The sequence below is a fragment of the Pteronotus mesoamericanus genome, unplaced genomic scaffold (assembly GCF_021234165.1).
Source record: "Pteronotus mesoamericanus isolate MK-2021 breed Mesoamerican mustached bat unplaced genomic scaffold, CSHL_Meso_final contig_33, whole genome shotgun sequence".
NCBI lineage: Eukaryota > Metazoa > Chordata > Mammalia > Chiroptera > Mormoopidae > Pteronotus > Pteronotus mesoamericanus.
The window spans coordinates 12,724,825-12,748,824 of record NW_026555135.1 but is presented as its reverse complement, the minus strand read 5'-3'; the positions used below and the strand labels follow the sequence as shown (position 1 = coordinate 12,748,824).

The 24,000-nt window shown below is 43.0% G+C and overlaps 1 protein-coding gene across 2 annotated transcripts in view; it reads left to right on the top strand.

Moving 5' to 3' along the window:
* The window catches only part of ME3 (malic enzyme 3), a 189,012-nt gene that overhangs the window by 63,751 nt on the left and 101,261 nt on the right, over positions 1-24,000 (top strand). The window lies entirely within an intron of this gene.

The following is a 24,000-nucleotide window of genomic DNA, read 5'->3' as shown; positions in this document are numbered from 1 at the left end:
TTCCCATTGGTTACCATGAGATTCCCTCTGTTTGTGTCATTAGGGCATAGGCCTCACCCCTCTTTCTCCTTGGATTTAGTAATGAAGTAACCACAGCTGGGGAAGTGCTCCTTGACCTCTCCGACAGCCTTTGCTTCTCACAGATAGATTCCATTTCTATTGTTCTTTCAAGTGGTATACAAGTGGAATATTCTCCTCCCAACACCTAAGAAACCAGCTCTGAGCCTCTGCTGATAGCTGGGCATTATAAGTTTTATGAACGAATTGACTGGCTCTTTGGACAAAAGCAGCAATCCACTGCTGGTAATAACTAAGTGCCATTCTTGCTCAAGAGATTGAATTCCCTGGACTCGCATGCCCATTCGTTGTCATGGTGCCCGAGGCTCTAATAATGGACTAGGCCAGTAAATAAGCTGGACTGGCTGGAGAAATTAAAAAAAAAAAAAAAAAAAAAAAAGGAAACATGGTCCCAGTTCCCAGTCTTCACTTATCCTGCCCAGGTGGGTTCAGGCAGGCCTGGGGTGGGAAAGATTTTGTTCACAGGAAGCATGTTAGTCTATTTGGGTTGCCATAACAACACACCACAGACAGGGTGGCTTAAACAACAGAAATTTATTTCCTCACAGTTCTGAAGGCTAGAAACCCAAGATCGAGGTGTCAGCAGATTTGATTTCTTCAGAGGCTTGCAGATGGCCTTGTGCTGCCTATGTCTTTATCTCGTCTCAATCTTGTGTGTGTCCTAACCTCCCCTTTTTTAAGGACATTGGTCATGGTAGATTCAAATCCATGGTAGTGATCCCATTTTAACTTAATCATCTCTTTGAAAGCCCTAGCTCCAAACACAGTCCTATTATGAGGTACTAGGGGTTAGGATTTCAACACATGACTTTTGGGAGGACACAGTTCAGCCCGGAACAAGGGACCTGCAGAGAATCAGAGTAGAACAATCAGATCTGAACAATCACTTGCCTCAGTATAAACCATGAAGGCTAATGTCAGCAGTTCCTCCCATGCTGGGGTGGGGGGTAATCACCCCAGGAAAGGAGAAGCATCACAGAGATGGTGAAGACCCTGTACAGATGCCTAATCAGTGCTGAGGATAGGAATGAGGGTTGGCCACAGCCTCCCAGGCTTAAAACATCCAAGGCCTGTACATCTTTTACCTTCCCCACATAGTTCAAAACACAAGGAGAGATCATGTCTTGCCTCTTCTCCCTTGGAAATGTACCTTGAAGCTATCCCTTCTCTTCCACGCTCTTGTGCCCTGATAGACAGCATCTTCCTTTTTCACATGGACCGCAGTCACAGCCTATCAGTGCCTCACATCCTCCAGCCCCCACCCCTCCCCAGTCCTACACTCAGCTGCCAGCAGGCTCTTCAAAATGAAGGTTGGACTGTACCCGCCCACTTGATTACCTTTTCCAAGGCCTCCAATAACTAGCATGGCACATGAGCCCATGCTTCAAAACCTCAGTGGCTCCCCAGTGCCTCCAGGGTAATCTAATTAACCTGCAGGGCCCATTGCAATCTGGTCAGCCCTCTTGCTCTTATCGAACTGCCTAAGATGCCCCTGCCTCTCTGCCCCTCCCTGATATGGTTGAGCTCCCACATCTCCCCCTCTGCCCTCCGGTGCTCCATTCCTGTCCTGCTTGAAGAACTTTCCTGCCTCCAGACTTGAAGAGATCTTCAAAGTCAAGGTCTAATTTAAACATTATTCTTCAGTGAAGCCTTCCCCACTGCTCTTCCCAGCTCTCAGGGAGAAGTGCTCTCTCCCTACTTTGTAATCCTATAGCACTAGATGCATAGCTGTGTCTGTGCTTAACACCTTGAGTTGTTTCATTTTTCTTAACTTTGTCACTAGAGTGTGAGCTCTGTAACAGAAGAGCTTTCTCTTAATCGCCTCTATATCTCCACTGCGCCACACAGCCCCACATGTAGTAGGTGTTCAGTAGACAGGCATTACGTGAGTGAATAGATGAAATTACGGGAGTCTGCATAATCTTGCTGGTGGTCCATGCTGTGGGATTGTCGGGTTGCCTGATGATGTAATTTTCCAACTTAAATGAGGAACTCTTCTTTGATAGTGTTCATGACCAACCCGTGCACAGCAGCACATCCATCCTCTGCGAGCAGAGTCACCAGTTGAGGACAGTCAGCAGAAATGCTATGATGTGCAGTGTAAGTTATGTTAAAATTAGACATGAGAAAATAGAGCTGGAGATAGAGGCTAAAAACACCAGTTGCCTCAAGAGTCCCCACACCCCATCCATGTGATAGGGGACAGCACACACGTAAGGAGAACCAGGACCCGTGGAGGCCAGGCACAGTAGCTTCACCATCGAGCTCTGGCCCAAGTCAACACACCGTGGCTACTGGGCAAGTGAGTTCCCTAGTTTGTATTATTCCTCCTGCAACTTCGCAAGAATAAGATGGAGAAAAATGTTCTAACAGTGGTCAAAGCAAAAAAGATACAAGTACTTGCCCATTACAGAACACAGGAAAGCTGGAAGAGACCTAAGGGGGGGCAGGGAATCTAGCCCAATATTTTTCAAACAGTTTTCTTAGCCTCAGAACTTTTTATTCAAACAAAATCTCAAATAAGGAAGCCTCATGAATGAGACAGATGAATATCATAAAAGCTGGGTTAAACTGTAGTGGAGGAAGCAAGACAGACCCTATTCCCATAACACTCCCCACTTGACACCTCTGTGGAATGAATCTCTGAGGACCCAGCAGAGTCTCTAAAATCCAGATTGGCATTCCTAATCTAGTCGCCCAACCTTGGAAACCAAAATTCATTCATCTGTTCATTCATTCATTCACTTACTCATTTATTCATAGTCTATCTCTGTCCCTTTCTCTCCCTTCCTCTAAACAATTTATTACACTTGTACTACAAGCCAAACACTAAGGTAAAAGTAAGAAAGATCCAGTACCTGCCATAAGAAAACCTTAATGTCTAAATGGGGAGAGAAGTTTATAAACAAACATTTTCTGTAAAGAGAATAAATATTATTAGAGCAGGTGACAGTGAAGTAACCAAGAAAGGAAAGAGTAATTGATTTTCCAGTCTGTGACCAAAATAAGGTTGCCTGAATGCCCAAGCCTGGGATATTTATTCCCTACCCCACTGCTGCTACAGGAATAAAGGGGAAGCTTTGCTGCTAGGCACCTCCACCCACGCCTCCCAGCTCAGCCTTTATCCCCAGCGGAGCTGAGGGCCAGAGCAGGCAGGCCCTGGGAGGTGAGGGAGGGCAGGCGAGGAATCTCTCCGCAGCGCTCAAGACCTGCAGCTGCTGCCCCACAATGAGCAGGGCCAGCGCCACAGCCTGATTCTTTTGTCCTAGGCCACTGGGGAAAGCCTTTGTGTCCAGAGGTCTTTAAATAACATTGTCACTCATGAGTAAAGCTTAGGGAAACCCAAGCTTTCTTTCACCAGAACTGAATTGAGCCCATCAGCAGAGGAAGAGCCCTCTCCCACCCTTCGTATTTTCGTGGATGGACTGGCTGTGGAGAGGGCCAAGCCCCCCACCCAGCAGCCGCTGTCCCAGCTCTCATTTGAGGCTGCCATTTTTGCCTCCACACAGCTCGGCTTCTGGGACAATGCCTCACCCTGCAGTGTGATGTGTTTGCACTTTCTGCTCTGCTGAGCCAAAGGTTTTGAGGTTGAGACGTGTGACTCGATGCGGTCATTTTCTACTGGGTCTCCTTTTACTCAGGAGCCTGGAGAGGACATGAATTTAGTCTCTCCATGGTTTTCTCAGTACCCTGTTTGTGTTTGTGTGGACCCAAGATAATACCTACTTTCAATGAGAGCACCTGGTAATTTCTGAAATAAGTCATTAGTATATACTAGCAAACAGTCCTTGTTATATTACTTTGAAAGAAGTTCGGAAAGGCAGGGAACTAATTAATGTGTACTAAGGGTGCATTCTGAACCGGGCATGAAGCCCATTGCACATGCCCACTTCCCAGATTGTTATACAGGCAATTATTGTGAGGTCGTTTGTGCAATTCTCTCTCCTTCTGCTCTGCAAGCTCCAGGAGGACAAAGACTGTGCCTATCTTGTGCACTTCCATAGCCCAGCTCTTAGCACAATGCCTGGCACATAGTAGGGCACATGATAAATATGCTGCATGAATACATGAATAATCATATGTGATCTTCTGATGGCCTTGTGGAATTGGTATTTTAACCCATTTTACAGATTCGTAAATTGAGCTTCTGAGAAGTTGAGTAACTTGCTTAAGTCCACACAGCCAGTCATTAACTGAGACATTGTTAACCCAGGGCTTTCCAAATGAATGCTTGTTTATACTTGGACTTGAAGGCATTCCTTTTTCCTTTCTTTTTTTTTTTTAATAGTAAAACAGAAAAGAGAAAGAATCCTCTCTTCCAGTGCTCTAGGAATGACTCTTGTTCTGCCTTCTTTCTAGGTGAGAGAGACAGATTACTCTCTCATAATTATAATTTTATGTCTCATGATACTTGCTAACACAAATGATGAATGGTGGCCTTTTCTACTGTCTTTTTGGGGGTGTGATTCTGATTACAAGAATAAAACCATTTGGGGAAGAGGAAGAAGGTGCAGACTGGAGCAGTTATGGAGGGCCTTATTCCAGGGCTAAGATTTATGTGAGGCCTTGGGGACGAGTAGGATTTCCCCAGGGTGTTGAGGCAGCACTCTGCAGGGACGGGGTGAGCCAAAGCGTGGAAGAGGCAATGAGGGCAGAGACCCACTTTTCTAGAACAGAGACAACCAGGGACGATGCCTGGGCCCCACCTAAAAGCCTCCTGGAGCTCCCTAAGGCACAAGGCCCCTCAGCTGGTCACTGAAGCCTTCCGTGACCTGGGCCCACCTGCTGCATGCCTGTCCAAGCCTCTGGCATCTCACCTACCACTGCTCTGCCCAGCAGCCCCACTGACGCTGCACTGGTCTTGAGCTGCATATTCCCTGGGCTTCTGTCTCTCAGTGCATACAGATCCTTCTACCTGGCAGCCTTTGCTCAGCGGCAGAAATTATACTTGATGTCAGCTTAGATATGACCTCTTTTGCAAAATCTTCCCCTCCACCTCTTTTGTAACCCCAAGCAATTAGCCCCTTTCTTTACATTCCCAACTCCTCCTTCACTTACATCTATTTCTTTACCAAATTTTCGTGTACATACACCCTTGCCCCTGACCCAGCCTTCCATTCTCACCCCATATCCCATTTGGATTTCAGGAATGATGACCTTCCCTTATATTTTCAATCCCTTCTAAAACAGTTTCTCCAGTTCCATCTATTAACTAAATCCTACTTCATCATAAGTTGACTGCTTCTTCCAAACTCCTCTCACATTTCTGTTTACACTCCTCAACCCTCCAAGTTTTGACATAAGTAGCTATTCTTTTATTGTGCAAGGCCACTTTTAGAACTCTCCCATCCTCTTTTTTAAAAATAAACTTCACAGCAACAAAATCTGCTTCTCTGCTCCTTTTCTAAGACTTGTGTTATTTAGAGATACTGACCTTTTCTCCTTTTCATCACTGTCATTTACCACCTTTCATTCATTGAGGACTTTGGCACCAGCTTGTAGATGTTCTCCACCCCAGTCCTGCCATCATCTCGGATGACTTCAGCATCAATAAGGCTGGCTCCTCCAACATCCTGGCCTCTCCCAGCTGGAATACTTTTCCTCTGCATTCCCCCTCAGCTACTCCCAGAGTCACACCCTGGGTCCTGGCGTTGTGTGAAATTCCTATCTGTGAATCATACAAATCATAGAATTATAGAAATCAGTGACTCTATCATACTCTGACCAGACACGCTGCTGGGTCAGCCATATCCATCCAACCACATACTCCAGACACGGTTCCTATGCACTCACCTAATCCAGTCCAGCTTGGATTCCATAGTCCATCATTCCCACTCTTCCTGACAGAAACCTCAGCTTTTTTGCTCCGGTGTCTTTTTATTGCACTCCTTTGAGAACATTCATAATCCTGAATAAACCCAGTGTTGGCTTTCTCCATGCCTGTGGCAGGCCGCCAAGCCATGGTGGAGGAAAACATGCATGCAAGAAAAAAAAAATTATAATCATTTATTATCACCAACTTCAACTGAAGCCCATATCAAGTCCCCAAAACCTCACATGTTTTTCTGATCACCTTGCTCTCACACTCCCCACAAACTCCCTTTCAAACTTCTCTACTCTGACCCTCACTCCCAGCAGACAACCTCCCCGCTGAGCCTGTAAACTCGCAGCGCCTCCATGTGTCCGCTGCTCCCTCCCTCCTGTGACTGCCGCTGAGGTGGCCTCCTCCATCTACAGCCAGCCCCTGCCTGGGCTCTGGCTCCCATTCTTTCCTTCCTGAGAAATCAATCGGTCTATCAGCGTTTAAACATGCTGAAGTCTCTCCACCTTAAACCACTCCACTTTTGTAGCCAAATTTCTTGGGAGAGTTGTGTGCATTTGCTGTTAATATTTTCCAACCTCTTGCTCTCTCTTGAAACCACTCTGGTCTAACTAGAGCAGACATTCTCGGGCTGGCAGGGACCCTCCACTCTGCTGAACCCAGTAGACAGTTTTCAGGCCTCAGATTAATTGACCTTTTAGAGAAATTCAGCAGTGTTGACCACTCCTTCCTCCCTGAAACATCATACTCCTTGGGCCTCTCGTAACGACCCATCTTGTGGTTCTTCTTCCCTTTCTCAGCTGTTCCTTCTCATTCTCCTCCACAGTCTTGTCCTCCTTTATCCAGCCTTTAAATGCTGGAGTTTCTCAAAGCTCACACTCAGACTCTTTCCTCACTCTAAACTTTCTCCATAAAGCTTCAGTTATCATGTTTTTGCTAACAGTTTTCAAATTCATTCTCTAGCCCTCTCTCTAAGATCCAGGCTCATAGATATTCAGCAACCTAATGACATCTCCAGAGAGATGTCTCAAAGGCTACCAGACTCAATGTGTATTAAGTACAATTTCAGATTCAGTCCTCTAATTCCATCCCCTTCCCACAAAAATTCTTGTCCTCATTGTTTAGCGTCCCATCTCAATGATGCTACCAGTCAGCCATTTAGTTATGATGACGGTGACCGTTGACCCCCTTCTGTCATTCAATCCCCAGATCTCATACATCACTGGGTCCTGTGCGTCTTACCTGCTCCGTATACCTCTTATCCTTCTGCTTATCTCCACCTTCACTCTACAATCCTGATCCAAGCTGCCAGTACCTTTTACCTAGAAAATAAAGTACATATTGCAGGAAACTCCTAATGTATCAGCACATTCTTACTACCCTTCAAAAATTCCTCTAACTGTAGTCAAAGTGATCGTTGGGGAAAAAATTTTAAAAAGAAGCGAATTATGTCCCTACTCTTCAAAACCTTTCAGTCCCTCTCATTGCCCTGAGGCTGAAAACCTAAGTCCTTAGCGAAGTCACCCACGTGAAACCCAATCGTGGTCCTCCCTACGCCCCTTCCTGTTCCTTAGCTTTAAACAAAACATGCCATTTCTTCTCCACTCAATGTTTCTTTGCTCAACTCCACCCTGGCACTTGGCCTAATTAACTCTATTCATCTTTCCTATCTCATCTCGAATGTGGCTTCCTTAAGGAAGTGTCTCCTAATCACCCTCCACCCCACACCCCCCCATAGGAAACTACATCAGGGCTCCCAGTTCCTTCCACACTCTCATAGCATCCACTGCATCTGTCTGCTTTGTAGCATTTCTTATCACAAAATAATTACTTGGGTAATTATTTAATAATTGTCTTTCCTACTAGAATGGGGACTCTTTTTACAGCTGTATCCCCATTCCCTAGCACATTGCCTTGCACAAAGGTAAGTGCTCAACAAATTTTTGTCAAATGGATAACATTACCTTGTTTTGTAACTTCGTAAGAAAAACAATTTTGTCTTGTAGCATCTGTGTTCATTTCTTCCATTGGAATATGACACCTAGGCTTTCTCCACTCACTTGCAACTAGGATTGTGCATCTCACACAATATTGCTACTTGAAGGAATGGATGGATGAATGAATGATTAGATTGAGAAAGTAAGATGGGGCAGATGGTAGACAGCTCAAAAGAGACAGCAGTGAGAAAAAGCATTCTTAAATCCTTATCTTCAAGCCTTGGATTATCAGGTTTACATTAACTTTCAGCCATAACAATGCTTCAGAAATTGTTCCCTATAAAAAAACCAGTCTCTAATCTTGACTTCTAACCAAGATTTAACTGCCCCTAAAGCCCAGCTACGTAACTTGAAGCTTCTATTCTCCTCCATTTTCCCCTTACTTTGGAAGATAACAGAGAAATCCCTTTGTTTCTGTCTCAGTGGAGACTACTCGGCGTCTGCCTTCTCCATAAGCACAACAGCTGACTTTCTCTGTCATACACATACCAGCACCAGGACTCTCATCAAGGGTTTCTACCAGGGACAGTGAGAGATCTTGCTGCCACAGGGTATGGTGATTAGTACCACTACTGAGCTTTGGCAGGACGCAGTCTTCATATTTTAGAACAATAACATGAATAGATAATTATATTCAATATATTATATTAAATTACATTAAATAGCAGTATTTTTCCTTCATGTCATTACTGCTCATTTAAAGAGGTATTTCTTACCCTGACTGCTGTGGATCAGTGGGCTGGGCATCATCTTACAGACCAAAAGTCACAGGTTCCATTCCCAGTCAGGGTACATGCCTGGGTTGTGGGCCAGGTCCCTGATTGGGGGCATGCAAGAGGTAACATGCAAGAGGCAGCTGATCAATGTATCTCTCAGACATCAGTGTTTTTCTTCCTCTCTTTCTTCCTTTCTTCCCTTCTCTCTAAAAATAAATAAAAAAAATCTTTTTTAAAAAATAAAGAAATATAGCTTTATTAATAAGTCAATATCCACCCATCCCTCTCCTTAGGAAATTCTGTTTATTGCATTTCTACTGAAACATTTCCCAAAGAAAAGATACTCCTCTTCACTCATGAATTCTTGTGTTGTGGATTAGAGTTCGAGCAAAACTTTTATCTCCCCTGTGGTACAGTTTCTCCTAATTTCCAGGAGTGCGGCCCTAACAATCTGGCTCTGCGGTAACCAACACCTACAGGTAGAGGCCTAGAACTTGAATGTTAAGCCAGCAACCCAGATGCTCCTGATGTACCCTCAATTTTGAGAATCAGGGTACTTAACTGTAAGTTTAAGTCCATGACCTTTTCATCCTCCGGTGCACTAGATGAATTAGCAGACAGGCACAGAAGGGCGTTCTCAGCAGAGGAACCAGCACATGCACATTCAGAGGCATGAAAACATCAGCTTCTGCTGGGAATGGAAAGACGTTTGCTATGTTAAAAGCTCCCTGAAGAGGCTGGCAGGAGATGAGGCCAAAAATGACACACCGCTTATGAAAAGGCTTGCGGGCTTTGATGATGTTTTACATCAGGAAGTGAAATGTTCGAATTTGGTTTTTGGAAAATGTCAGTCTCCCAGAAGTTCTAAAAGGTGTGTTCCAGGGGCAGAACAGTGAGACTATGCGAAGGGAATGGTTAAGACTAGGGCCCGGCTATTACAAAACGATTAGTTTATTAGCAGACCAGGGGTGATGTGGTATTGAAGAGAACAGAATGATGAGGGTGAGGAAAATGGATAACAGCAGAAGAAATTAGAATTATTCAGGAGTTTAAAAAAATCAACTGGACTTAGCAATGACTGCATGTATGGGCTGAGTTATGTGGAATCCAGGATCTTCAATTTTTACTGGGCTAAAGGGTGGCAACTTTGTTGAGTAGAGTATATAGAAGGGAGGCCTGGCAGGGGAGATGAGTTTGGTTTGAGGGATGTGGTGTTTTGACAGGCCTTATAAGACATGTAGGTGGGGGACACCCAGGGAGCAGATAGATGTGTGCACCTGGAATTAAAATGATTCTGGGGACATAAAGCAAAGCATTGCTCTTGCTTGCCACCAACTTATCACCCCAACTGCTTTCTTTAATGTAACAACAGCTGACATTTAGTTAGTGAGTCCTTAGCATCAGATACCCTGTGGCACATAACACACATTATGAAGTAGGTACTATTATTATCCAGTTTTACAGAAGAGGAACCTGAAACTTGAAAAGTTGGGTAATGCACCCAGAATCAGAGCTGGAGTTCAAACTGGCAGTCTGACTGTCACTCAGAGTCATTATCCTATGCTACAAGTGTTTCTCAAAATATTTGAACCACCATCTGCAGTTAAAATTACACTTTTCATCCCAAGGCACTATGCATAAAGACACATTACACGTGTATAGATGCAGTCACACACACAACTGAGCAACAGTTTAGCAAAATGGTACTTACTCTTACGAATGGGATGTAGACTGATGTTTTCTACTTGTCCATCTTATTTTTTTAAATGTTGGTTGCTCCCTATTAAATTGATATCACAGCCAGACTTTAATTGGGTTTGACAAACACTGTTGTGTTTTATTCTCCTGGTGAGAATATTTTATTTCTATTCCCAGCCCTTGTCATTTCCCCACCTTTGGGGAGAGAACACTAGATATTGCTGCATGCTCTCTTTCTTTCTAGAGAAGGTATTAAAGGTAAAGGGCTGGGTAAAGTAGGATAAAACCAACCAGGAAAGACTCCCTTCAGCAGACTGATTATATCTTATCTTTAACGTGGCTTACAAAGATGATTGGAGGGTGTTCAAAATCACAACAAAGAAAGCAATACAAAACAGTCCATGCAAAATAGTGGCTCCAAGTACGGACTTCAACAGCACACAGACCTGGGTTCAAATTTCCACTCCACAATTTATTAACTATATAATCATGGGCCGATATATGACTTCAGATGGATGTTGTGAAAGGATAAAATTAAAATAGTGCATTGGCTCATTCACACCTACCACAAGCCTGCTCCTTAGTTGGCACTAAAAAAATAGTATTAATATCTGTATTAATTAAGGTAAGTTATAAAATACAGATTAATCTCCAAATTAACTGTTCAACTGTAAAAGTTTTCAGACTATTCAGTAATGACCCAGTCATTCAGTCAATGATATATTTAGTTAATCAACATTAATTGAGAGCAAGCTATTTGTAGATCATTTAAAGGAGACTTTAAATATTGGCTTTATCAAAGGGTCTAGGTTTACAAGAGCCTGGTAACTAAATGTCACTAAATACAGCCTTGGGCATAGAGTCATTTACTTTGAGACATTTGGAGGAAAGGTCCTCCAAATTCCTGCAGGTCTCTGTGAATGTCATCACTTCCTTCAGGGTAGACACAGTTAGGATTAGAACAGCCAAGCCACATGTGGAGGAATTCAGTGACCTTTCAGAAAATCATCAACAGAAAAGAGCTATTTGATTAAGTACATGTGGTTCTGACATGTATAGATCACAGAGCTAATCATGTTTATGAAATGAGCAAAATTTTAGAAGACTCCCAAATTCATTAGGTGCCAGAATTAGATTTTATCTCAGGAAGGAATAAAGAAACAACTTAATGTTGATTATATAAACTAAGCACTGGTAAAGAGAATAACTCACATGGTTTGAGGTTCTACATTTTCCTTTCTTTTTTAATATACCAGTAAATCTAATTTTAAAATGGAAAGAGTATTCAAAAAGCATTCCTAGTATTTGAACTTTCAGTCCAGTCCTCTTTGAGTTTCTCTCATTAGTTTTAGATTTGCATTAGGTCTCCATTACTAATTAAAAATTGGGGGGCACTTACCCCAAAGTTCCAAGTAAATGGTGTCCCAACTGTGAGTACCAAGGAAGATGAAGAGAATGGATTGAGGATAGAGGATAGAGATAGAAGAATAAACAGGATGAGAAATGCTAAGGACACTCTAGGCAGCTGTGTGTCTCAGGAGTATGAGGACCACGAGTCCCTGTGCTCTCCACTGTACCTCCATCCGGTAAGGGCCCAGCCCCACTATGCTCACTCAATGCCTCAGATATGCCAGCCACTATCTGGGCACACCACGCAGGGGGTTCAGTTCTCATGGCAACCTTTTGAAATGGGTATTACTATCTTCATTCCATAGATGAGGAAATTGATGATCAGAGAAGTTAAGGAAGTTGTCCAGGACCACATAACTGATGAAGTCAGAGTCACAGTTTGAATCCGGGGACAGCAACTTCAAAGCCTGATCTTCATCCTCCATGGTTTCTCATGGGACAACTCAGCACCTCATACCTGAACTCCAGCAAAAATGCCACTTGTGTCATTTTGCTGAGCACCCCAGCCTGCCAGGCACTAAACTAGCATGCATAATTCCAAATTGATTCCAAAATATAAAGGGGTGGAAAGGACACTGGTTTGAATGAGAAGATCACTGGACTGAAACTTCATGGAGGCCAGGGCCATGTATACAATGGTCTCTCATTGTATGTACAGTGGCTGGTGCACGGCTGGTTCTCAAAACATCCTTATTAAATGAGTGATTATGTAAATGAATTAATGAACCAACAATTTGAAATGGAATTCCAGGTTCAAGTCCCATTTCTGCAACTTATTAGGGCTTTGATTTGAGACAAATTATTAAACTCTCTTAGCCTGTGCATTACTAGCTATAAAATGGGCACAACACTTTCACAGTCTACTTCATAGGGCAGCGATTCCTAAACTTTGCTATATCTTCAAATCACGTGTGGATCTTTGAAAAGTCATCCAGGCTTCCATCCCCATATGACCTGGGCATTTATTTATTCACTCCCTATGTGGTTCCTAATAACTAGCTAAGTTTGGAACCACTGTCATAAGGGTATTCTTTTTGTTTGGGGGGAATTGTCAAAAAAAAAAAAAAGAAACAAAGGAAATAAAACTGCTCTGTAAAACCCCCCAAAAAGCCGTGAAATAGAAATTGTTGTTATAAAATAAGTCCAAAATGGCTCTGAACCTAGAACTTCTGTTTCTTGATGTTATGGCAGAAGAGAAGATTGGTTATTCTTTTCTCCCATGTGCTACATGGGTTATTCTTTCTCCAGGTCAAAATGACCTTCTTCCTGGTTCACCTGATCGGGTGGCAGAGTTGAGGTCACAGCCCAGGAAAAGGAGGATTTGGTTAACACCAGGGCTGGAACAGATTCACAGTGATCTACTGGACAATTGCCCTGTCAAATGAACTTGTCCTTGGTCTCACATCAGTTCTGGCACTCCCACCCACTGATCCGCACGCACCAGGCATGTGTGTACAATTATTCAGAGACCTTCCCAAAGGTGTCTGTTTATCTTATTCCTCCCGGTCATAGTTCCCTTTTTGACCCAGTCCTCTCAGGCTGAGCCCATCAAAGAGCCGTTGTGTTGTTGGAGGAAGGAAGATGTACTCCTTGCCCTCAGCAGCTTCCCTGCCTATCACCTTCCTCCGTCGTTACCCTATTGAGGTTCAACTGAATAGAGGGCCTTCATGGTGCCAAGAACAATATTATTTAACTTTTAAATAATAGTCACTGGGGAAGAGAAGGTCATGAAGAATTCAAACCACCGCAGGGAATTTTGCCAAAAGAATGATTCATCAGTCTTCTAACTATCCACCTCTGCTCCCCTGTTCGGTTAGAACAAAATCCTAGAGTTGCCAAATATTTCAGGAGCAGATTCTTTCATTTCTCTTCCATGTTGGTCCTTATCCAACAACTTTTCATAAAATGGCAGAAAAATTGAAATAGTCATTATTCTCGTGTGAATTTGAGTAGCATATACTAGCCACGTGCCCTCGGCATGTCATGGACCCATAGGAGTCTCAGTTTCCTTTGATATAAATGGGGCTAATAACACCAGCCCTGTCTAGGATCTAATGGCATAAAACATATGAGACCATTTTAGAAACAATGAAGCAGTAAAAATATGCAAGATGTATTAAGAAAAAGGGGCACACAGTTCATTTAGACAAAGTCCCCGCCCTCAAGGAACATATTGTCTTGAAGGAAAAAAAGACAAAAGGAAATCAGTCCTATAAAGTGCAAATGCTAAATTGCATGCAGTCCTCAACCTAGAGGGATATAAAACTGCAATAACTTTTCTTCCATATCTTTGAATTCACAATGAGATCTCAATGTCCATTTTTATTTGATTGGCAATCACCAATGAAGGCAGTGGACTCAGACAGGTGAAGTAACTTCCCCAGAACCACATAGCCTGAAAGTGGATGAACCAGTGGAGAACTTTGTCTTCCAGTTTCCTTTTCACTCCCCTGTCCTAGCTGTATGAGTGCAGCACCTCCATGTCCTGATCATTATCCCTTAAGAGGAAAATTGAACTATCTCTCACTAGAACAAGAGCATCTGTGTGCACCATAGATGGAAAGATCAGAGACAGCCACTGTATTTTTGCAGCCCACAGTACCAAAGCCCAAATCTGGTTTAGGGTCAGCCCTGGACAGTAACGAGCAGTGTGTCATCTACTCCCCCCTCAGGAATTTACGATGTGTTTCTGGATCTGTAATTTTGCACCTGATCACAAAAGTATGTCTGGAAGGAAGGCCATTCTCAGGTCTGTGTCTGCTAAGACTTGTGTTTTCAAGACCCCATTTATCCATCACAGGAGTGTGCTCAGGGGCCCTCATAAACCTGGGGTTCAGTGAAAGAACAGCAGCACTTCCTGTCTCCAACCAGAGTCCACATCACCCTAACTTATAAAAATCCCAGACTCGTGAAGTACTATGTAAAAGGAGCAGGAAATGCCTTCCAGTCCTCTAACAGCTAATCAGCTTTAATTGTGCAGTTTCAGAGCTGACTGCCCCCAGCTCGGTCCCAGCTATGGCTGCTCTCTGTTGTTGCAGCTGATTGATGAAGGGAGCTGCTTACAGCATAGACAGTCAGCTCAGAGCATGACGTAACGGTGGTGGAACAGAAAACCTTTACTTAACGTGTGTGTCTGTTAATCCTTCCAGTAACAATGTTAGTCAGAGGAAGCATGGCTACCTGTGTGTCATGGACCATGTGCACAATTGCAGAGGTGAAAACACACCTGTTTGCAGATGGGCTGGCTGATCTGGCACTAATACAGAGGATCACTCAACAGTGGCTGAACCATTAAGGTTCTATTTGGAGAAGCAGAATAACTTTATCTCTAATCAAATAAAAGACAATTCAGTCAGCAACCTGTTTAATACATTAACCCTCAGGAACAATTGATTAGCTCAGAGGAAAGAGTAGGAATTTTGGAAGCCTATGGACCTGGGCTCTACTGGTTCTTCCATCAATTTGCTGTGGCCTTGGGCACACGTCTTAACCCTCTGGCCTCAGTTTCCTAGTCCACTAAAAGATAGGTAATAATCACAGGAAGATTAACTCCGGGTTGCTGGGAGGATTAGAGATGGCAAGTATAAAGTGCCTGTCTCAGTGGCTGGCCTGGCCCAAGGGGTGCTCATTAAAAGATAATGTTGCCATTATTATTGATGTTAATATTATTGTGCTACAACCCTGTGTTTGCAGCTTCAGAGTGCTTCCCACTACCCTGACTTTACCACCTAGTAATTAATGCTCAAGAAATCAAACAGAAGATACGTTTCATGTGCTAAATTTTAAGACACTGTGTGAAAGGGTGTGTTTTGGAGGAGGGGGCCTTGACTGTGGCCTGGAAGATGGCGGAAGAAGTGCTCAGAGCGTGGTGGGTAGGTGTATTGATGTGAGTCAAACATGGCGGCCAGAAGAGTGAGTTGGGTGGGGCGTGCGGGGAATGCCGGGCACCGCAGAGGCAGGAGCTTGCACAGCCTCAGACAAGCAGTTACACTTGACGTGGTGATGTCCCTTCACCCTGTTCCTCCCGCCCCCTCTGCCAGACTGGCTCCTGACAACCAGTCAGGGCTTATCTCCAACGTCTGCTAGTGAGCTCTCTTGTGCCTCCTTGCCCCATGAACAAAACAGTAATAGTAATAAGGAGAACAGCTGATGTTCGCTGAGTACTTCCTATGTGCCGGTACCTGTGCCGAGCATTTCACATGCATTATTTCTTTTACTCCCACAATGTGTGAAATAGGCACTCCATTTTGTAGGTTGGAGAAGTGGCTTGCCTAAGGCAGAGGCCCAGGATCACCTTTTTATGTTAATCCACATACATTGTCTAGTCGACTCATAAAGGTAGTGACCAGCACCTATTCCTTTCAGGGACTCTCTGGTGCCTAACATAGTAGGCCTGGCACACAGTGGGAACTCATAAATACTTGTGAATGAATGAGCAGATATTGTCATATGTACAGCAGGGTTCTGGATCCAGAGGCATCAGGCAGACTATCAGGCAGGATTGGGAGACTTCCCCTCAGCAAAGCTCAGTTGTAAGAAACAGGGCGCTAGGAAACCTGGGTCTCTGAACAGCAGGAGGCTGGGACAGGTGGACTTGCTGCCTCTGAGCCTGGCCTTTTGATGGTGGGATCTATTCAAGTATCTTCTCTCTGATGTCAGTAAGATTTGTCCTGGGACCTTGGGCAATGCTCAGCCCCAGTAGAGTTCAGTGGCTGGGCCAGAGATGGTCACTCAGGGAAGGCAATGAAATAGATGAAGTCAGGGGTGACAGTTAAAAGATTAACACCAGCACAGCACTGAAACAGTTGAAACAGTCCCAGCCCTTTATGCAAAAGGAGAATCTTGAGGTCACCCACTTTGCCAGACATTAACCCATTGGTTGTTGGGTCTCTGGGAGGTCCAGAGGTTCCCTTGGAGAAGTCAGAGCTGGTTGAGAGGGACATTTGGCAGGGGGAGTGGTCAGAACAATGGTTCTGTAACAGGTAAAACATTTCCGAAAGAGTTATAACTGGTAAGTCCCTATTGGTGTGCTCTGAATACCACTAGGGTACGAGATTGAAATATAACTAAGAGAACTGGCCACTTATCAAAAGCCACTTGTCCTATTTTGAGATCTTTGTTAAAACTAGTAATATAGGAGTCTGGTTTGGTTTTGTTTGTTTTTAGATTCCACACATAAGTGAAACCATATTGTCTTTCTCTGCCTGACTTGGTTCACTTAGCATAGTAACCTCTAGATCCATCCATGTTGTTGCAAACAGCAAGATTTCATTCTTTTTTTAATTGTTGCATAATATTCTATTGTATATATGTACCACATCTTCATTCATCTTTCAATGAATACCTAGGTTGCTTACATATCTTGGCTATTGTAAGTAATGCTGCAATAACCACAGGGGGTACATATATCTTTCTGAATGAATGCTTTTGTTTTTGTTTTGTTTTTTGATAGAAGGGATTATTACCAGAAGGGAGGTGGTGGGGGACTGGTGAAGAGAGAGAGGGGAATATAGTCCATAATATTGTGATATGTTTATGTGGTGACAGATGATTACAAGAATTAGTGTGGTGATTACATTGTAAGGTACAATATAAAAATGTTGAATCGCCATATTACACACCTGAAACTAATGTGACCCATATAAGATCGTATACCAACTATATGTAAATTAAAAATAAATTTAAAAAATTAAAAATTAAAAAGTAGATAATATAATCCATAACCATTTAACCAGGCCCACAGAGACTCTAATGTCTCAATATGGTAAGAATGGATAAGGGCCCCACTACCAATTCCTGCATGTTGTACAGACCTTACTTTTACCTTAGAACTTCGAGGATACTTATGGGAATTATGACTTTTTGACATACAGACCAAGAACCTTAATTGACCAGAGTGTCAATTAGCAAAGTTTTTTTTCTTTTGTAGAGAAATGTGAGTTCTAATACTTTCCCCTTCCCCCCTAGTGAGTCTTCCTGTGCCGGTCCTGTTTTGGAGACCATGGTACAGCTACAGTGCCTGTGTTGTTTTACAAACATGTACATCTGAAGTAGCCTTAACATTAGCTTCAGGAAGAAAATAAGCTTCTAGTATTGCAGTATTTTTTTAAAATCCCTGAAATTACCAGTTGCTAAATGCTCATACTTTTTCCTCAAATACAAAAGAAGTTGATGGCAGTAGGCCAAGAGAAACACTTAGCATTGTAGAGAGAAGTGGGCTCCTATTAAAAGCCACAGTGGTCATTAACAAAGATGATGTCATTATTAAATTCCTGGGCCTCCCCGGGAGCCCCAGGGCCAAGGAGACACATCACAGTCTTTACCAAGCCAGTGAACAGTCGCCTGCCTAGTGGTGTCAGGTGACAGGGCCCAGCCTCCAGAGCGAGTTGGCTTCCTGCAACAGGATCAGAGACTTTGTTGCACCGTGCCTGCAAAGCTGGTGGCCCACTCAGGGACCTTAGGAACTGGTGATTTGGGGCTTTGGTGGAGAAAAAGGCTGGACCTGTAAGTGTGGAGAGCACTTTGAGAAGTCTCTGCGAGTCAGACTTCCAAACAGAGTAGGGCATGTCTTTGGATGACAGATCTTTCTTACAGTTCCAGCAGTCCTTCTGAGAAGAGGAACAATTCTTTGGGATTTTCTTAAGCTGAGTTATCATTATTACTTTACAAAAACGCCAGAGGAGCCCGGTGTTTGTAGTTTTAGAGAACTCCCGAATTAAGAAACAAAGAGGAAATTGGGAGTAGCCAAGGAGTCTAACTTTTATTCACTTTTTTTTCTCTGCCTTTCTTTTCTTCCCACTCCTTCCTCACCATACCCCATCCCAACTCACACTTCCTGAGGCCCACCTCACCAAGGTCTGGTAGGGTGCGTACTGCGGGGGCAGGAATGCAGCCCGTGATCAAACCCTGGTTCTGCAACTTACCTCCGGGGGAAAAAAAAGCACACCAAATCTACCTGTTAATTATTAAATAACTAGCATCCTGATTTAAGAAACAATAAAATATGGGGAATAGCTTTGCAATTTCAGAAGCATTACCTAAACTCTATTGCCTAGCCTTTTCACCTGTAAGGTGGAGGGTGTAAAACCTCCCACGGTCTGGGTTTAAGGAAAGGAGAGTAAAATGAGTTACTCATCAGACTCCCTTCCACAGAGCTGACCATAGCAATGGCTCTACCATAGCAATGGTGGGGGTGATCAGTATACGGGCTTGATCTCCTTGTCATTATTTAACTCCCTGTAAAAGAGCATGTAATAATTATAGATGAGATAGTTTTCAGCTGGTGGAAGAATGAGGGGTATTCTCATGCCCCCTCCCTTTTCAAGTTCCCCCTCCCCAAGGGATTCTGAGGGAAGCTAGAGTCCCATCAGCATAATTTAGGCCTCGCTTATGACCCACAGACCCTTCTTCACTTCTAGGAGAACCTCAAATTATTTGGGGCTCATTAACCAGAGTTGCCTCAAGTATCATCAGCCTTGAATACAATGGAGGTCATACTAACAGTGCTAATTTAGCTAGTTAGTTCATTGGTTGGTTGGTTACAAACTGTTCTCAGCCCCCCCATGAGGGCTGTGGTCCCTTCCTTGTTGATGTCCACACCCATGAAGCCACTCAGGGGCTTGGCATCACCTCCATTGCCAGGGCCCTTCATGAAAGAGCTGAAGAAGCTGAGGCAGCACCAGGCCAGCCCTCACTTCGGCAGAGCTGCCCTGAGTTCTACACAGAAAAGGACTCTCTTTTCACCATGTGTTGCATCTTATCATTTTGGGATAAAGGTGGGGCAGCTTGTTTCCCCATGTCTCACAGTGTCCCTTATGAGGACAGTTCCCGCAACTGCTGCCAGCTGACGCCGTCCCAGAATGACTTATCCGGGCTGGGAAGCAGATTCCATGACATCCTATTTATTTCCTGTCTCTCCTGCCAGTGCCCAAACCAGAAAATGCTATCCTGTGAAAGACACTGGTGAGAGAATAAAAAGACAAGCCACATACTCAGAGAAATATTTACCTGCACGTGTCCGATAGAGGACTTGTATTCAAAACATGCAAAGAATCTTTCAAGATAGTTTTATTGAGCTCTAAGTTACATACCACACAATTCACCCATTTAAAGTGGGTAATGCAGTGATTTTCAGTGTTAAATACATTATTAATTTTTTTAGGTTGTGGTAAAGTACATATAACAAAGTTTTCCATTTCACATATACAATTAAGTGGCATTAAGCACATTCACAGTGTTGTGCAACCATCGCCACCATCCATCTCCAAAACTTTTTCATCGTCCCAAACAGAAAACTGAAGCCATTAAGCAATAACTCACCAATCCTCCCACCCCCAGACTTTAGTAATCCCTAATCTATTTTCTGTCTGTATGAATTTGCCTATTCTAGTTATGTTTATGTAATTTGAATCATACAATATTTCATCTTGCATATCTGGTTTATTTCATTTAGCATAATTTTTCAGGGTTCATCTGTGTGATAGCACGTATCAGAACTCATTCCTTTTTCTATGTTTGAATAAATTTTTTATTCATTTGTACATATGTTTTCATGTGTTTTCTTTATCCATTCATATGTTGGTGGACACCTGAGCTGATTCTACCTTTTGGCTGTTGTGAATTATGTTGCAATGAACAGTGGCATCCAAGTATCTCTTCAAGTCCTTGCTTTCCATTCCTTTGGGTGTATGCCTAGGAGTAGAATTGCTGGGGTCATATGGTAAGTCTCTATTTAGCTTTTTGAGGAACCACTAAGATATCTTTACATAGAGGCTGTAACACTTCACATCCCTACCATCAATGTACAAGGGTTTCAATTCTTCCACATCATCACCAACACTTGTTATTTGCTGAGGTTTTTTTCAATTACAGCCATCCTAGTGGGTGTGAAATGTATCTCGTTGTAGTTTTGATTTGCACCTCCCTAGTGACTAATGATGCTGAGCATTTTTTCATGTGCTATTGGCCATTTGTATATCTTCTTCGGAGAAGTGTCTATTTGAGTCATTGCCTGTTTTTTAACTGGTTTGTTTTTTCTTCTTGTGTTGAGTTGTAGCAATTATTTATAGTTTCTGGATATTAAACCCTTATCAAATATATGATTTCCAAATATTTTCTCCTTTTCTGTATGTGGTTTTTTCACTTTCTTGACAGTGTCCTTTTATGTACAAAATTTTTTAGATAAAATCAATTTATCTAATATTTCTTTTGTACTATAGCTGGTTCTTTTGGTGTCTTTTCTAAGAATCCTTTGCCAAATCCAAAGTCATGAAGATTTACCCTGATGTTACCTTCTAAGAGTTTTATGATTTTAGCCCTTATAGTTAGGCCACTGATTAATTTTAAGTTAATTTTTTTATTTGATGTGATTCAAGGTCTGACTTTATTTTTTTACCTGTGGAAATCCAGTTGTCCCAGCACCGTCTCTTGAAGAGACTACTCTTCGTCTTATAATCTATTGCCAAATGAAAGAAGCTAGTCTATATTATTCCAATAGTATGGCATTCTGGAAAATGCAAAACTATAGAGACAGTAAGGAAAACAAACAAACAAAAAACAAAAACCTCATTTGTTGCCAGAGGTTCCAGGAGAGGAAGGAGTGTTGGATAGGTAAAGCACATGGAATTTTTAAAGCAGTAAAGCTTTTTTGTATAGTCCTGTAATGAGGGATACATGGTATAATGCATTTGTCAAAATTCATAGAGCCCTGGCCAGGTGGCTCAGTTGGTTGGAGCATCTTCCTGTATACTAAAAGGTTGCTGGTTCGATTCCCAATCAGTGTACATACCTAGGTTGTGGGTTCAATCCCCAGTCGGGGTGTCATGGGAGGCACCAGTCAATATTTCTCTCTCACATTGATGTCTCTTTCCCTCCCCCGCCACCATCTCTAAAATCAATAAATATATCCTTGGGCGAGGATTTTAAAATAACCCTCATAGAACTTTACAGAACAAAGAATGGACCCCAATGTATCCAGACTTTTAAAAATCATTTAATAGAATGCATACTGTGACAAGAGAATCTAACTGTATGACAAATGTATGATACAACCTCAGTGAAGGAGGTGAAAGGAAAAATGCTTTGTCCCAGGGAGTGATGCGTTGTGGGGAGCACCACGGTGGAGCACAGGGCCCCTGGATCTGAGGGTTACTGTCCAGGGCCAGCTGAGGAGGGAGCAGGGCTCTGAATCCTGCAGAGCCCGTCCCGGGGTTGTCACAGATGGAGGGAATAAGCACGAGTCGTCGCAAACACGTCTCTGTTTGCCAGGAGAGGGGCCATGGCTCTTCCCTCTAGTGGAAAAGGCCCTGGGCCCCCATGTCCAAGGCTTTTATTAAGAACCATAGGCACAGGGGTACGGATGCAAAGCTCATCAATCAATGTCAAAAGACTATGTTTACAGAAAATGAATAGAGATCATATATAACAATTGGAGGAGCGCAAGAGATTTGCCTCAGGTCAGAGTCTATGAATAATGTAAATCTCCTTCCCAGTAGGAGCTAGTTATCATCGCTTTTGAAGGAAGAACAAGCACGCTTAGAGGAACTTCTAGGTCTGACTTTCCCCAGGGAACCGCCTGATCCAGTTTAGGGCTGTACCTGCCTTTGGTATTGCTTCAAGCCTGAGCCAGGCAGGAGGGGCAGAGCCGCCAAGATGTAAGGAGACTCCTTTCAGATAGAATGAGGACTCCGGGCATGTCCAAGCTGAGCCAAGGGGTGTGGCCCATCTTGCCCTGTCTCTGTGTCCCCCAAGTCCTTGTCTGCTGCACATACTGGCCGCGTCTGTCTTAGATCGTTTTCTTTGCATGAGAAAAACTTACCCATCATGGATCACTGACCATCACAGGGCCAAGCAGGGTGATGCGAGGGAGGCAGGAGCTGTGTCCCTGCCAGGAGGACAGGTTTCATCTCCTCAGTGGACTGTTTTCCCAAGGCCTCCTTGATTATTTCCAGCCTCGGGGCCCTCTCGCCTGTCAGCAGGGCTACAGTCCCTGAAACCAGATGGGGTGTTTCCCAACAGTGCTTGCCTGAGCAACTTTAAAAAATGAGAAGAGTTTGTAGGACTAAAGACAAAAGGAACTGTACATATGCAAGGTCCTCTAGTTGATAAAGTTGTTTCCCATTGTGGTACAGGTTAAAAATTTTGATACTGCTATATGTGTATACTGGAATACTCAAGTAAATGGATAGCAGATAATGGGAACTAAGTTTGTCACTGTTAGCATGAGAATTTACAGATTAGCAATGTGATGAGGCCAGAATGATTCATGTGGTAATGGATTAGAGTTAGAGACTTGTTTAGCTTAATATAGATTTATTTTCTTGCTGTCAGCTGAGAGGGACTAGGAACAATGAAACCTCAGTAGTAAGAAGCACAAGTAATATGTAGAGCCCAGATCTTGGTTTCTAACACCATGCTCCAAAAACCAAATCAGGCCTTTTTGAAAAATAATGACTGATTCTAGGACTGGGACAGGCAACACATAAGAAGAGCCTGGAGCATCTTTAGTAGCAGGAAGAAAGAAGGGAAGGAAGGAGGGGAGAAAAAAAGAAATGAAAGGAACGGGGAAAAAAATTATGGGAGTACAGGACACAGGAGCCAACTGAGAGAGTTCCCAATGACCAATTGGATGAAACCATTTAAGCAACAAAATAAATAAAGCACTATTGGATTATAACCCAAAATATAAAATAAGTGCCCATGATATAAATAAATGATTGAATAAATAAATGAGTGGGGGCCACTCATCCAATCTCCCATGCAGAAGAATTCCAAAAAAAGGAGTACCTTGACATTAGAGAAACCTTGCAAGCACTAATTCAGCCAAGTGATCAAGTTGATAGTATCTACTTTAATCTAACATTGTGGAAATGGCACTTTATCTCTGTGGTCTTCCTCTGGGAAAAAAGAAAACCCCACACACATATCCCCAGTCGAATCATGAAAAAAAAACCATCAGACAAATTCTACTAAGGGGTATAACTCCCAAGGTCGTCAAAAACAAGAAAAGTCTGAGAAACTGCCAGAGCCGAGGAAGGCCTAAGGAGACATGATGACTAAATGTAATGTGGGATCCTGGATAGGATCTTGGAACGAAAAAAAGGACATTAGGTAAAAACCAAGGTAATCTGGATAAACCATGCACTTTACTTAATAATAATGTATCACTATTGGTTCATTAACTCTAATGAATGTACCATACTTATGTAAATATTAATCTAGGAATCTAGGGCAACTCTCCATACTATCTTATCAATTTTTCTATAAATGTTCAGTGTTCAAA